This window comes from Chiloscyllium punctatum, chromosome 2 (assembly GCF_047496795.1).
Source record: "Chiloscyllium punctatum isolate Juve2018m chromosome 2, sChiPun1.3, whole genome shotgun sequence".
Lineage (NCBI taxonomy): Eukaryota > Metazoa > Chordata > Chondrichthyes > Orectolobiformes > Hemiscylliidae > Chiloscyllium > Chiloscyllium punctatum.
In genome coordinates, this window is record NC_092740.1 from 10,309,402 (window position 1) to 10,323,335 (window position 13,934).

The 13,934-nt window shown below is 43.4% G+C and overlaps 1 long non-coding RNA gene across 1 annotated transcript; it reads left to right on the forward strand.

Annotated features, from left to right (window-relative positions):
* Positions 1–10,774: 10,774 nt before the first annotated feature.
* LOC140492670 (uncharacterized) lies at positions 10,775–13,426 on the forward strand. Its single transcript, XR_011963608.1, has 3 exons — positions 10,775–10,931; positions 12,226–12,265; positions 13,343–13,426. It is a non-coding gene; the product is annotated as an uncharacterized lncRNA (long non-coding RNA).
* The last annotated feature ends 508 nt before the right edge of the window (positions 13,427–13,934 follow it).

A 13,934-nucleotide genomic window follows, 5' to 3' on the forward strand; every position in this document is an offset into this window, starting at 1 on the left:
CTTCTGTAATCCATCAAGCACATGCTCAATCTTGTCAAACGCTGCCCGTAAGACAGCCCCTCCCGACCTGGCATCAACTAATTGAATCTTCTCTGGACTGCCTCCAATACCAGTTTCACTTTCCTTTGATAAGGGACCAAAACTATCCACAATATTCCAGCTGTGAGCTAACTAGTGTCTGGTAAAACCTCCGCACTTTAAAATTCTATTCCATTTGAAATAAAGGTCAGCATTCCATTGACCTTCCCTACTCTCTGCTGAATGTTTTTGTGAAACCTCCATATTCTTCTGTTCTGTAACTTTCTGCAGGCTTTCTCTGTTTCACGAATATTCAGCCTCTCTATTCTTTGTGCCAAATGTATAACCTTACATTTTCCACATTATATTCCAATTACCAATTTTTTCCCACTTATTTAACCTTTCGACATCTCTCTGCAGCTTCTTTATTTCATCCTCATCACTTGCCTTCTCACCTACATTTTTGTCATCAGCAAACTTGGCTACAGTACATTCACTGACCTCATCCAAATCATTAATGTATATTATAGTAAATGTGGCCCCATCTCAGATCCTGTGATACACCACTAATTGCAGTTTACAGGCTGGATATCACTCCTGTCTTATCCCAACTCTCTGTTTTCTATCAGTTAGTCAATTCTCTATCCATATTCATATACTACCACCAGCACCATAGAATCTAATCGCATTAAGGAGCTTAATGTGTTGCACCTTATGAAATATCTTCTAAAAACATACAAAACATCCACCGATTCCCCTTTATTTATCCAGCTAGTCACCACTCAAAGAATTCAAGATAATTTACCCTTTATGAAGTCATGTTGACTCTGCTTGATCATATTATACATTTCTAAACGTTCTGCCAAGACATCCTTAGTTTTGATCTCACATTTTCCCAATAACAGACATTAACTAATTGGTCTACAGAGTCATAGAGATGTACAGCACAAAAACAGACCCTTTGGTCCAACTGGTCCATGCTGACCAGATTTCCTAAATTAATCTCGTCCCTTTTGCCAGTGCTTGGGCCATGTCTCTCTAAACCCTTCCTATTCATATACCTATCCAGATGCCTTTTAATTTTTGTAATGATACCAGCCTCCACCACTTCCTCTGGCATCTCATTCCATACATGCACCACCTTCAGCGTGAAAAAGTTGCCCCTTATGTCCCTTTTAAATGTTTCCCCTCTCACCCTAAACTTATACCGTCTAGTTCTACACTTTCCCACACCAGGAAAAAGGCCTTGTCTATTTCCCTGATGAGATTGCCGGGACTATGCCGTGGAAATGCTTAATTTGCTTCAAACACAACACTTGGAGCAACATATCTGTGCTTTACTCACTGATGGAAAGTTATTGGCCTGAAATGTTAACTCTGTTTCTTACTCCACACAGGGTGCCAGACCTGCTGAGTTTCTCCAGCACCTTCTTTTTATTTCCAATTTTCTGCACCCACATTTTTTCACTTTCATTTTTGCTGATGTCTTTATCTCAAATTACGCCCCCAATTCTCCCTCTCCTTCTCCCAATTTGCAGGGCATTCCATCATGTATTGTACTCAGCTATCCACACAGTGACCTGCAGAAGTCTAACCAGATGCTTGTTACTGTAGTTGATGTAAACCTTGTAGCAATGTGCCAGTAAACTATATCCAGCCTGCTGCCTGATGCAGTCCCTTCTTTTTTCCTGTCATCTTGAAAGGAAACATCCGCCATCCCCAGTGAGACCACATTGCTTCAGAACTCCAAGTGATGGACACATTGGGTAACTTTGTTTTCTGTCTCCTTTCCTTGAAAAACAAGAGTGTTACTTTGGGAGATTTCCAATTCTCTGGGAACTTTCCAAAGATTCTTGGAAGTTCAACACCTGTGCGTTTATTGTCTCTTCAATAACTTCCTTTAATACCCTAGATGCATCTTGTCAGGTCCAGGGGACTAATTGGTCTTTAACTCCATCCGTTTCCTTCGTGGTTTTTCTGTCATGATAGTTATTAGACATACAGACATGTACAGCATGGAAACAGACCCTTCAGCCCAACTCGTCCCCGTCAACCAGGTATTCTAATTAATCCAGTCTCATTTGACAGCACTTGGCCCTTATCCTTCTAAACCCTCCTATTCATACAGGCACCACTCTCTGCATGTAAAAGGTCCCATTTAAATCTTTCCCCTATCCCCTTAAACCTCTGCCCTCTAGTTTTGGACTCCCGTACCCTGGGGAAAAGACCTTGACTATTCACCCCATCCATGCCCCACATGATTTTATGAACTTCTAAAAGCTCAGCCCTCAGCCTCTGATGCACCCGGGGAAACAGCCCAAACCTATTCAGCTTCTCCCTATATTCAAACACTCCAACCTGGCAACATCCTTCCATATACTTCCTGAACCTTTTTGAATTTCACAAAATCTTTCCGATAGCAGGGAGACTAGAAGTGAATGCAGTATTTCGAAAGTGGCCGAGCCAGTTTCCTGTTGAGTATCCACATGACCTCCCAACTCTTATACTCAATGCACTGACCAAGAAAGGCAAGCGTACCAAACACCCTCTTCAGTAACCTGTCTACCTTTGACTCCACCTTCAAAGAACAAGACCTCATTGTTCAGCAACACTCCCCTGGACCTTACCATTAATTGTATAAGGCCTGCACTGATTTGCCCAACTATAAGGTAAATTCTCACATTCTTCTAAATTAAACTGTATCTGCCATTTCTCGGCCCATCGTCCCATCTGATCAAAGTCCTGTTGTACTCTGAGATAACCTTCTTTGCTGTTCAGTATACCACCGATTTCGGTGTCATCTGCAAACTTACTAAACATAGCTCCTGTATTCAAATCCAAATCATTGATATAATCGTGGAACATGAAGCTGTCAGTCCTGACCATCCTTGCGGTATGTTTCTGTAATAGCTGTGATATCCCAGTCTCATCTTCCCAACCATGCCCTGAGGTAATCTGCCTCACATCTCAGTCTGCTTACATTGAAATAAGTGCATGCTAATTGATCAGTTCGATCTTGTTCTCTACTTTGCACCTGCCTGCACTGACTACTTGACTTGTTCCTTTTCCCAAGTGCACCATCTCAGAATGATCCCTTTTCTCACTATCACCCTGTAACCCCCCACAACCCTCACCTTTCACCTCCATCCTGGTTGGCTCCAGTAAATCTCCCCTTCCTGTCCAGCTCCAACTCGTCTTTCTTATACAGGGCACTTCTGTCCCAGAAGAGACTCTAATGATCTGAAAGTTTGTATTCTTCCCTATACCAGCTCCTCAGCCAATCATTTATCTGCTTTATCCTCCTATTGCTATGATCACTTGCACATGGTACCAGGAATAATCCAAATATTACTGTACTCAAGGACCTCCTATTTAGTCTCCTACCTATCTTACTATATTCTCTCCTCACAATCCAATCTTTTTCTCTTCCTATCTCATTGGTTCTAATGTGTACAACGACCTCTTGTTGGTCCCCCCACTCCCTTTAAGAATATTCTGCACCCTCTCCGAGACTGTCTTGACCTTGGCACTGAGGAGGCGAAACACCATTCTGATATCTCACTGCAGGCCACGGAAACGACTATCTGTGCCTCTGACTAGAAACTCACTTGGAACCTGACCTACCCCCCGTTACAGTCGAGCCAGGCTCAGTCCCAGAAAGTTGGCTGTCCGTACTGCCTTCCTCTGAGAGCCCAACACTCCCTACAATTTCCAAAACAACATAATTGTAGCTATTGTCTTTATTCTTGTCCTTTTGCCCTTGAATAGTTATTAAGTTTGGGATGCTGTTCATGCCTTTTACTGTAAAAACTGCTAAAAATGATTAATTTAATTCCTCTCCCATTTCTTGGTTCTTGATGATTATTTCCCAGCCCTTACTCTCGAAGGGGCCTATGGTCACTCTGGCCCTTTTCTTCCTTTTTAGATATTTGCTCTCTCACTCTCTCTCTCTCACTCTCTCTCTCTCTCTCTCTCTCTCACTCTCTCACTCACTCGCTCTCTCACTCTCTCTCTCTCTCACACTCTCACTCTCTCTCACTCTCTCTCCCTCTCTCTCTCACACTCTCTCTCTCTCACTCTCTCTCTCTCTCTCTCTCACTCTCTCACTCTTTCACTCTCTCTCTCACTCTCTCTCTCACTCTCTCTCTCTCTCATGATTTTACTTGGAAGTTTACACTCAGAGAGTATTTTCTCTGACATTATTACAACTCGATCATCTTTCGTTGGTTGTTAAAATTTCTCTGGTTTACCATGAGTATTTGTCACATTATATGTTCCTTCTTTCAACCTGATACTGCACTGAACTTCCCTGGTTAATCCTGATAGGCTAATCCACTTCCCAGAATGCTTCTTCTCACTGGATTGTCCCTTTTCTGTGGAGCCATGAACTATTTTGTTACAAGTCTGCCATTGTTCCTCAGCTGTTTTTGCTGCTAAACTGCTTCTGCAGCCCACTCCAGCCAGTCCTGCTCTCATTCCCTTCGATAAGCTAAGCACAGTAGCTGCCAACACAAGGTCCTCTCCCTCAAACTGAATACTCAAATCTATCGTGTTATGGTGACAGATTCCAGGGTATCTTTCACTCTGGCATCAGTTATTAAACCTGAATCATGACACATCACCAAACCCAAACTAATTGGATCCCTGGTTGAATCCACATCACATTGTTCTCAGAGACTGCCTTCAATATGTCTCTGACTTCTTCCTCATGGCTCCCTCTCCTAATCTGACTCTCCCAATATGTACGAAGATTAAAGTCACCCATGGTTAACGTACTGCCTCTGCTACATGCCTTTACTATCTGCTGATTTATTCCCTTCCCCACTGTGACAATAATGCTCCTTTGACAAGGATATTCTGTCCTTGGTTTTTTGAGAGGGGTTGTAAAAAGAGATGTTTTAGGGCCTATTTGATTATAGGTAACAGATACTGCCTCAGGAAATAGGCTTTCAAATTAAAACAGAAAAGAATTATGCAATGAAAGGGAATGGCCAGTTTTTCCAGCTCAGCTTTTTCTGGTTTGGTTTGGTTGAGCAAGCAGTCAGTTTTTTAACGTTGCTGGTCAAAGAAACAGTACCATGTTGATCCTCTCTCTCTCTCTCTCTCTGACATCTCTCCTGTGTGAACCAGTGTTTGATTGTAGCTTTTTTGCCAAGAGAGTGTTTATGGGGACATCACAAGCATTTGGAACAGCATCATTAAGTTGCAATAGAGGCAGATGGGTTTTTAAATAGTTCTGGGATTCTAAATGTGTTTTTCTTTTGTTCATGTGTGAATAAATACTGTTTTGTTTAAATGTGAGTGGTTGGGCAATCTGCATCTCTCCTGGATTATCCAATCGACATTTGCTTAAAACAACTCAATAAGTTAGGGTCTGGGCGAACTTCCTGAAATGTTTTGAGGGGATGTGGCCCGGTCCATGACACCCACCATATAGCTACTGCTATGGGTCCCATAGATTACTCCCACAACATCTTATTGCCGTTTTTGTTCCTTATGGAAGGAACCATAAAGAAAGCTGATCCATACAATTATAGAATTAGACAGGATGGAAGAGGTCCTTGAGCCCATGCAGTCTACACCAACAAAAACATCGCTCTAAGTCTGCACCTGTCCAACTTCCCAGCATTTGGTCCATAGCCTTGTAGGTTACATAGAACACAGAACAGTACAGCACAGTATAGGCCCTTCAGCCCACGATGTTGTGCTGACCATTTATCTTAATCTTAGATCAAAATACCCTCCACAGCCTCAATCTTCTGCCATCCTTGTGTTTGTCCAACGGTCACTTGAATATCCCTAATGTTTCTGACTTTACTCCCACTGCCTTCCACACATCCACCAGTCTGCATAAATAAACTATCTCGGACATCTCCCCTATACCTTCCTCCAATCACCTTAAAATGATGACCCCTTGTGACAGCCATTTCTGCCTTGGGAAGAGTCTCTGGCTATCTACTCTATCTATGCCTCTCATTACCTTGTATACCTCTATCAAGTCACCTCTCTTCCTGCTTCTCTCCAGTGCAAACAGCCCCCACTCACTCAACCTCTCTTCATAAGACAAGTCATCCAATCCAGGGAGTATCCTGGCAAATCTCCTCTGCACCCTCTCGAAAGCATCTACATCCTTCCAGTAATGAGGCAACCCAGAACTGGACATAATATTCCAAGTGTGGTCTAACCTGGATTTTATAGAGCTGCAGCAAAACCTCGCAACTCTGAAACTCAATTCCCCCCATTAATGAAAACCAAAACACCATACGCCTTCTTCACAATGCTATCAACTTGGGTGGCAACATTGAGGGATCTATGTACATGGACCCCAAGATCCTCTGTTCCTCCACACAGTCAAGAATCTTGTCTTTAACATTGTATTCTGCATTCAAAGTTGACCTTCCAAAATACTCCACTTCGCATTTATCCAGATTGAACTCCATCTGCCACTTCTCAGCCCAGACCTGCATCTGCCAATGGCTTGTTGTAGCCTCCAACAGCACGCTACACCCACTACAACACCACTGGCATCGGCAAACTTACTAACCATAACCTGATATGTCTTCATTCAGGTCATTTATAAAAACTACAAAGAGCAGAGGCCCAAGAACAGATTCCTGTGGAACACCACTGGTCACTGACTTCTCGGTGGAATACTTTCCATCCACTACCACTTCCTGTTTCATTCAGCAAGCCAGTTTTGTATCCAGACAGCCACATTTCCCTGTATCTCATATCTCCTAATTTTCTGAATTAATTGACTATCAAATGCCTTACTGAAATCCATAAACACCACATCCACTGCTCAACCTTCATCAACTTATCTCATCACATCCTCAAAGAACCCAATCAGGCTTGTGAGGCATCACCTGCCCCTCACAAAGCCACGGTGACAATCTTTAATCAAACTATGTTCTTCCAAATAGTCATAAATCCTTTCCAGTAAGTTGCTTACCACGGACATCAGACTGACAGGTTTGTAATTCCTAGAGATTTTTCTATTCCTTTTCTCAAACAGAGGAACAACATTCGCCTCCCTCCAATCATCCATTACTACTCCCATGGAGAGTGAGGATTCAGAGATCATCACCAGAGGAGCAGCAATCTCATTCCTTGCTTCCCGTAGTAACCATGGATATAACTGATCTGGCCCTGGACACTTATCTTTCTTGATGCTTCCCAGAATTTCTAGCACATCCATTTCTTAGCATTAATCTGCTCAAGCCTATTAACCTGGTCCGCGGTGTTCTCATTATCAACAAGGTCCCTATCTTGAGTGAATACTGAAGCAAAAAACTCATTTAGGGCCTCCCCTACATCTTCAGACTCCAGGCATGAGTTCCCTCCACTTTCCATGATTGGCCCTACCATCTCTCTGGTCATTCTCCTATTCCTCATCTAAATATAGAATGCCTTTGGGTTTTCCCTAATCCGTCCCACCAAGGCTTTTTTGTGCCACCTCCTAGTTCTCTTCAGTCCATTTTTGAGTTCTTCCCTAGCTACCCTGTAATCCTCGAAAGCTGTGCCAGATCCTTGCTTCCTCAACTTTACGTAAGCTTCCTTCTTCCTCTTGATGAGAAGCTTGTCTCTTGTCTCTTGTCATCCAAGGCTCCTTCACCTTACCATTCCTTGCCTGTCTCAATAGGACAAAGTTATCCAACACTCGCAACAAGTGCTCCTTAAACAGCCTCCACATTTCTGTTGTGCATTTCCTTTAGAAAAGGTGCATTGAGAATATGAGAGAGAAATGTTTACACAGTGAGGGCTGACAACTGACAGTCACCAACATCAGCAGAGGGGCGTGTGGAGACAGTCATTGATCTCAGAATTAAACCTGATAGGCCCTTGAAGGAAGTGAACTGGCAGGGCTTGGGGGGGAATCGAGCAGATGGGTGGGTGTCACCTGATTGTTCCATGTGGAGCTAACCAGGACCCAATGGGTAAAATGACCTCCTTCTTGTTGTCAATCCAATGATTGGCATTGACTGAGGACAAGATAGGGCAAGTATCTTCCAATCCCTCACTGAGTGAGCACATTGTGAACTTCAGGTATCATTGGCCAAGAATATGTGAAGTGCCACCTCCCTACCTCTCATTGGCTGAGCATGTCAGAGTGTTGTTACCTTCTCATCCTGATTGGTTCAGACCCAGTTGGGGGCAGCTCGTTGCTGAAGATTGAGAAGTGACTTTATTGAAACTTGGAAGATCCTGAGGAGTCTTGAGGGAGCAGATGCTGAGAGGATGTGGGTGAATCTGAAACTCATTTCACATTAGGATGGAGATGGAGAGACCCTCCCTCTTTCTGAGGATGATTAATTTATAAAGGGGGTACAGCATGGAGCTAATTCCTCCCCCTGCCTCCCCATGCATCCCAACACCACCATCCCCCAAAACTCAAAGAAGTGGTTGGTGCTGCAGGAAATCTTCAACAGACCTCAATCAAACTGTGTTAATGACATAGGTTACGGTTGGGAATTAGTGAAAGGCTATGTTCAGGTTAATATCAGGAATGTTCACCTTCACACAGAGACGTGTTCAATCATTGGAATGGGATTTCAGGACAGAGTGAAGGAGCACAGACTGGAATATAGGGCTGGGGAATGAAAAACAGTCATTTTTAGTGAAGTTGGGAGGGATGTTGGGCCCAGAATAAATGAATTCATGTGGGTTCAGTCCATTTTCTAATCTGTCAGTATCTCATGAATAAGTCACTCAAAATGAGGGGGTGGAGAGTGAGTGATTTTCATCATGGTGATTCCTTTAGGGAACCAAAATAGCCTGGTCCAGACGTGTGAGAAATATGTGGGGTGTTTAATTACTCATCTTATTGTGAAGTTGAAAGAAATGTAACAAACTGAATTCAGAACTTCTGGGCACTGACCTCACCCATTCTGATGTTCGTCCTTCCTCAGCTGTTCAGGGAAATGTCTCAGTGGTGAGTGGGACAGAGGGAGATTCAGTGACTTTACCCTGTATCTTCAGGATCTGGGACTCCCACACCCTGACCACTGTTACCTGGATGAGGAAGGAGCCCGACCAACACATTGTTACATTTCCAGCCCAATCACAGGGAACTTGGACAACTGGACACGGTAGAAATCGGTACGAGGTCATTGGGAACCCAGAGGAGGGAAAACTCTCGATCAGGATAAATCAGCTGAGACTGAGGGACAATCACACTTACCTGTGTCTGGTGGAATACAGGTCAGAACCTGATTCTCAGTATCTGATCCTGAAGGAGACTCGGGTGTGGGTTTATGGTAAGAAATCGTTGTGGGGGGACAACAGTTGATGGTATTATCGATGGATGGTTAATCCAACACCCAGGTAATGTTCTAGGCAGAAGGATTCAAATCCTACCATGGCAGATGTGGAATTTGAAATGAATAAAGTTCTCAAAGTAAGAGTCAAAAGCTGACTATGTGACCACTGTTTATTGTTGTAAAAACCCATCTGGTTCACTAATGATCCTTCAGGAAGGGAACTGTCATCCTAACCTGGCCTTACCTACTTGTGACTCCAGACACAGCAATGTGGTTTATTCTTAACTAATAGGGATGGGTCATAAACGCTGCCCCACCCAATGTCCTTCTCATCCTGTAATTGAATGAATATTAATAAGTATTCAGTCTGCAGAGGGTGTACAGTGAGAGTGTAGCAGGTTATGCAAAGGTTTAATGATTTGGTCATTGAAACTAAAATATTAACCCTGTTTCTCTCCGCAGGTGGGGTCTGGCCTGCTGAGTATATACAGTATTTTGATTTTATTTCAAATTTCCAACGCCTGCAGTATTTTGCTTTTGTGTTTGAAATTTGACTTTTTAAACATTTAATGTAATTTGATGTGTTGATCCTTTTAGGTACATTCTGATGTCAGTATTGAAAGGCATTGACACACTCAGAACATTCAGTTCAATCCCCAAACGATCCAAAGTTAAGCTGACAATGAGATCATATCCTCGAGCAGGAAGGTGCTGCAGACTAATGTGTCCCTCTTGGTTCCATTGAAAGTGTTCACACCTTCATCGCGAATAGTTCCATCAGTGCAAATACATTCCTTAAGTGTCCATCTGACTGCGCGAGGCATCACAGCCACGTGGGACCTATCCTAGCCCTGCATTCACACATGGGTTATAAAAGGAGTTGGTGGTATACTGCTACTGTCACTGGGTAACTAATCCAGACCCTCATGTCTGGGGCCATGGGTTCAAATCCTACCACAGCAGAAGGTGAAAGATAAATGAAATTATAAACATTTGGAATTTAAATGAAAAGCTAACCTTATGGTCACATGTGACCACTGTTGATAGTTGGGAAAGCTCATCTGACTCAGTCAGGACGTTTACAGTCTGAAATCTGCCTTCCTTGCTTGGTCTGGTCTACATGTAGGACACAGGACAGGGTGGGATGGTAGATCAGTGCTCAGTAATGGGTGCCCTTGTGTTGGTGAGTCAAGGCTGGGTCCAGGAAATACCCTGTCGAATGTTTTAAAGTATCCATCTAACCTTATATTCTGTGTCACAGAATTAAGCAGTTGCCTCCTTCAGGAGTTGTTCTGATCTGCAATGCACTGCCTGAAAGGCCAATGGAAATAAATTTCATAGAATGATCTTTCAGGTGATAATTGGGTAAGTATTTGGAGGGGAGCAAATTCCTGGTCTGTGGGAAACAGCAGGTGAGAGCGTTGAACTGGTTTGCTCCATTGCAGAACATCCTGTTTGTACATTTAATCTCTTCCTCTGTAACCCTGCTACAAGTTTCACTGCAGCAACATGGAGGTATTCCTGAATAATGCTGTTCCTGCTGTTTTCCAGTGAAGAGGACTGAGCCCACCACTGTATATCTGCCGGTCATTCCAATGCTTCTCATCCTGCCCATCTGCTTCATAATCTTCATCAACTTCAGGAACAAAGGAGGTGGGTTCATGGAGAATGAGGTTTGATAAAACAGTATGGTTCTGACATAACAAGAGGGAGGGGTGCACAGGAGATTCACCAGGATGTTGCCTGGGATGGAGCTTTCTTGTGAGTGATTTAACATTGAGGATGTTTCACAAGGAGATCCATTCAAACCCATTCTATTGAACTCTGATGGATCAATTCCCATTATCCTCCCATCACTGTTGAATCTCAATGCGCTAAAATGTCTTTTCATTCACTCCCATTTGATAGAATCACAACAAATCACATCTTTTGCATTCATTCCCACTTTGTACAGACTCTCAAACAGAACAGAAAGGAAGTTGCAGTTCACCACGATATTCTTGTGTGCTTTATTGTTCAAGTGGCTTTTGAGAGTTTGCTGGATAAAGGCATAGACATGGTGGCTCAGATAGTCTGAGTAACAGAGCTATATTTGGGGAGGAATGGTAACATGGACTCCTCTTCTGGCCTGTGCAGTGAGTGCAATGTTCAGGCACTAGTCTGTTTTGGGACTGCCCTCATTACTTGTCTTTGCTCTGACTGAACAAATTGAACAGGCAGGATGTCTTAGGAATATTGAAGGCCTCAGAATCCTGAGCTCAGTTATGTCAGTGCTGAAGACCTTGAGAAGTTTAAATTCTGATCCTTATCTTCATGGCCTCTCCCTCCATATCTCTGTCAGTTGTATTTTGGCTTCATAGAGAGAAGGTTTGATACAGGAGCAGGAATGACTTGCTGTAATTGTACAAGGTCTTGGAGAAACCACACCTGGAGTATTGGGTGAGGTTCTGGTCCCCTTATCTGAGGAAGGATGTTCTGGCATTGGACAGAGTGCAGTGAAGGTTTCTCAGACAGACTCCTGGGATTTCAGGGCTGATGTATGAAGAGAGATTGGATTGGTTAGGATGATATTCACTGGAGTTTGGAAGAATGAGGGGGATCTTAGGGAAATGTGTGAAATTTCAATAAAACTCGATGAGGTAAATGTAGGAAAGATGTTTCCGATGACCGGGGAGACAAGAACCAATGGTCACTGTCAAAGGATATAGGGTAGGCCATTCAGGATTGACATGGGGAGCAATCCCTTTGGAGTTACTGTGTTCCTGTGGAGTTCCCTGCCACAGAAAGCAGTTGAGGCCAAAGCAAGGAATGTTTTTAAGAAGGAGTTAGAGTTCTTGAGGATAAGGGGATGAAATTGTTTGGGGGGAAACATTTCCAATTGTGGAGACAATGTGACAAATTTGTTCATAATATTACAAAATATTTATGAATCTTTTTTTCTCTTTAGGGTGTTCACAGCAAATCAAGAGAACGACACCTTTGAAAAGGTAAGATAGTCAGTGACTGACACGAGAGTAGTGGTGGAAATGCCCTGAGTCGAGAGTGTGGTGTTGGAAAAGCACAGTAGGTCAGGCAGCATCGGAGGAGCAGGAGAATCGATGTTTCGGGTAAAAGCCCTTCATCAGGAAGCCCTCACTTTCGCTGAGTAGAAATGCTCTCGTTCAGGGTTGTATTGAATATCTCCTTTTCATAGACAGAATGCAGCCTCCAGCCGATGAGCTCCAAATGTGGTTTTTCCTTCTCACAAGTTGCTCAAACACTCACTGGGAAAGTGGCAGGTAAATGACAGATAAATAATTTCTGAACAGAATTGTTCCCCATTTTTCTCACAGTGGTCACTTTGAGTTGTCATGGCTGTTTTATGGAGGGAACGATTGGAATGTTATCACTTGCAGTGAGTGCTGAGGATAAAAGGGACCTTTTTTGTGAATCCTACTTTTTCTCCCTTGCTCTCCGAGCAGCTGAATTTCCACTGAGTGGGAATGTGATTTCCTGATCATCCCCCACTTTCCAAGATTTCCATGTTCTGTAGCATCCTCCAAAGTTACAGGAGATGGGAAGCCCTTGCAGGAATTTTCCCCTCATCTCCAACACCCTCCCTCCCTGCCTTGTAACCAGTTGCTCAAAGCTGACCCGTGGGTGCTTTGGTACATTCTGGTACCAAGGCAGAACTGTTCCTGGTGGTGAATTCTTCAAGGGTGACATGGGTGATCTGTGTCTAAATCTGAACATTTTGTTTATTCATTTACCGGTCGTGAGCATCTCTGATTGGGCCAGCATTGACTACCTGTCTTCAGTTGCCCTTGCGAGGTGGGGGTGAGCTGCCTTCATGAACTGCTCCAGTCGTTGTTCTGGAGGCAAGAGCCACAGAGCCCTTTGGGAGGGATTTCCAGGATTTTGATCCAGCAACAGTTCCCCACCACATTCTCATGGACAACTAGGAGCAGCCAGACCGACCCATGACCTGTGAGGGGATAAGCAAAAAGATAGGATTCTTGTTACTGTGACCTGGGATTATGCCATTAGCTTCCTCTGAATATTAATGTTCCTTGTATGTTTTTCAGGAATGATCCAGGGTCATCCAGCATTCCTGAGCCTAATCAGGCCCAGCAGCCATTGGCCCCAAGTACTGGCTGTACTCGAACTGACCAATCACCATCCATTTCAGACACTGTAACATCGAGTGTGTGAAGCATCAACACAATGGACAGACATGCAGTGATAGAGTACCACCCTCACTGTACAGCCTGACCACTTTGGACTAACTTTCTTCCCATTCAATGTGACCCAGTGAAGAGCAGCATGTTTCCCATTGAGAGCATCACTACTTTTCTTTTGGTTTCCTCACTTTTGGTTTGGAACTGTGATTTTAAAGTTGAGAATTAAAGTTTGAAAAGTAGGTTGTTTGACGAAAGATGAGAGAAGAAAAGGGAAATATTAGCTGTTGGAATATGGTCTGGAAAACTAACGCAGGTTAATTCAAGGTCATTGTCATTGTCATTGGTGATTACTCACTCATGAGTGTTATCATCTACTGAGGAAATTTGTGTCCCTTTTTATGGGTTCCGTTGGTCCTTGTGTGAATCCTGGAGCCACATCTCCAACCACATATTTGTTGGGTGTTTCCCAGATGTGGAACAAAGAACAAAGAAAATT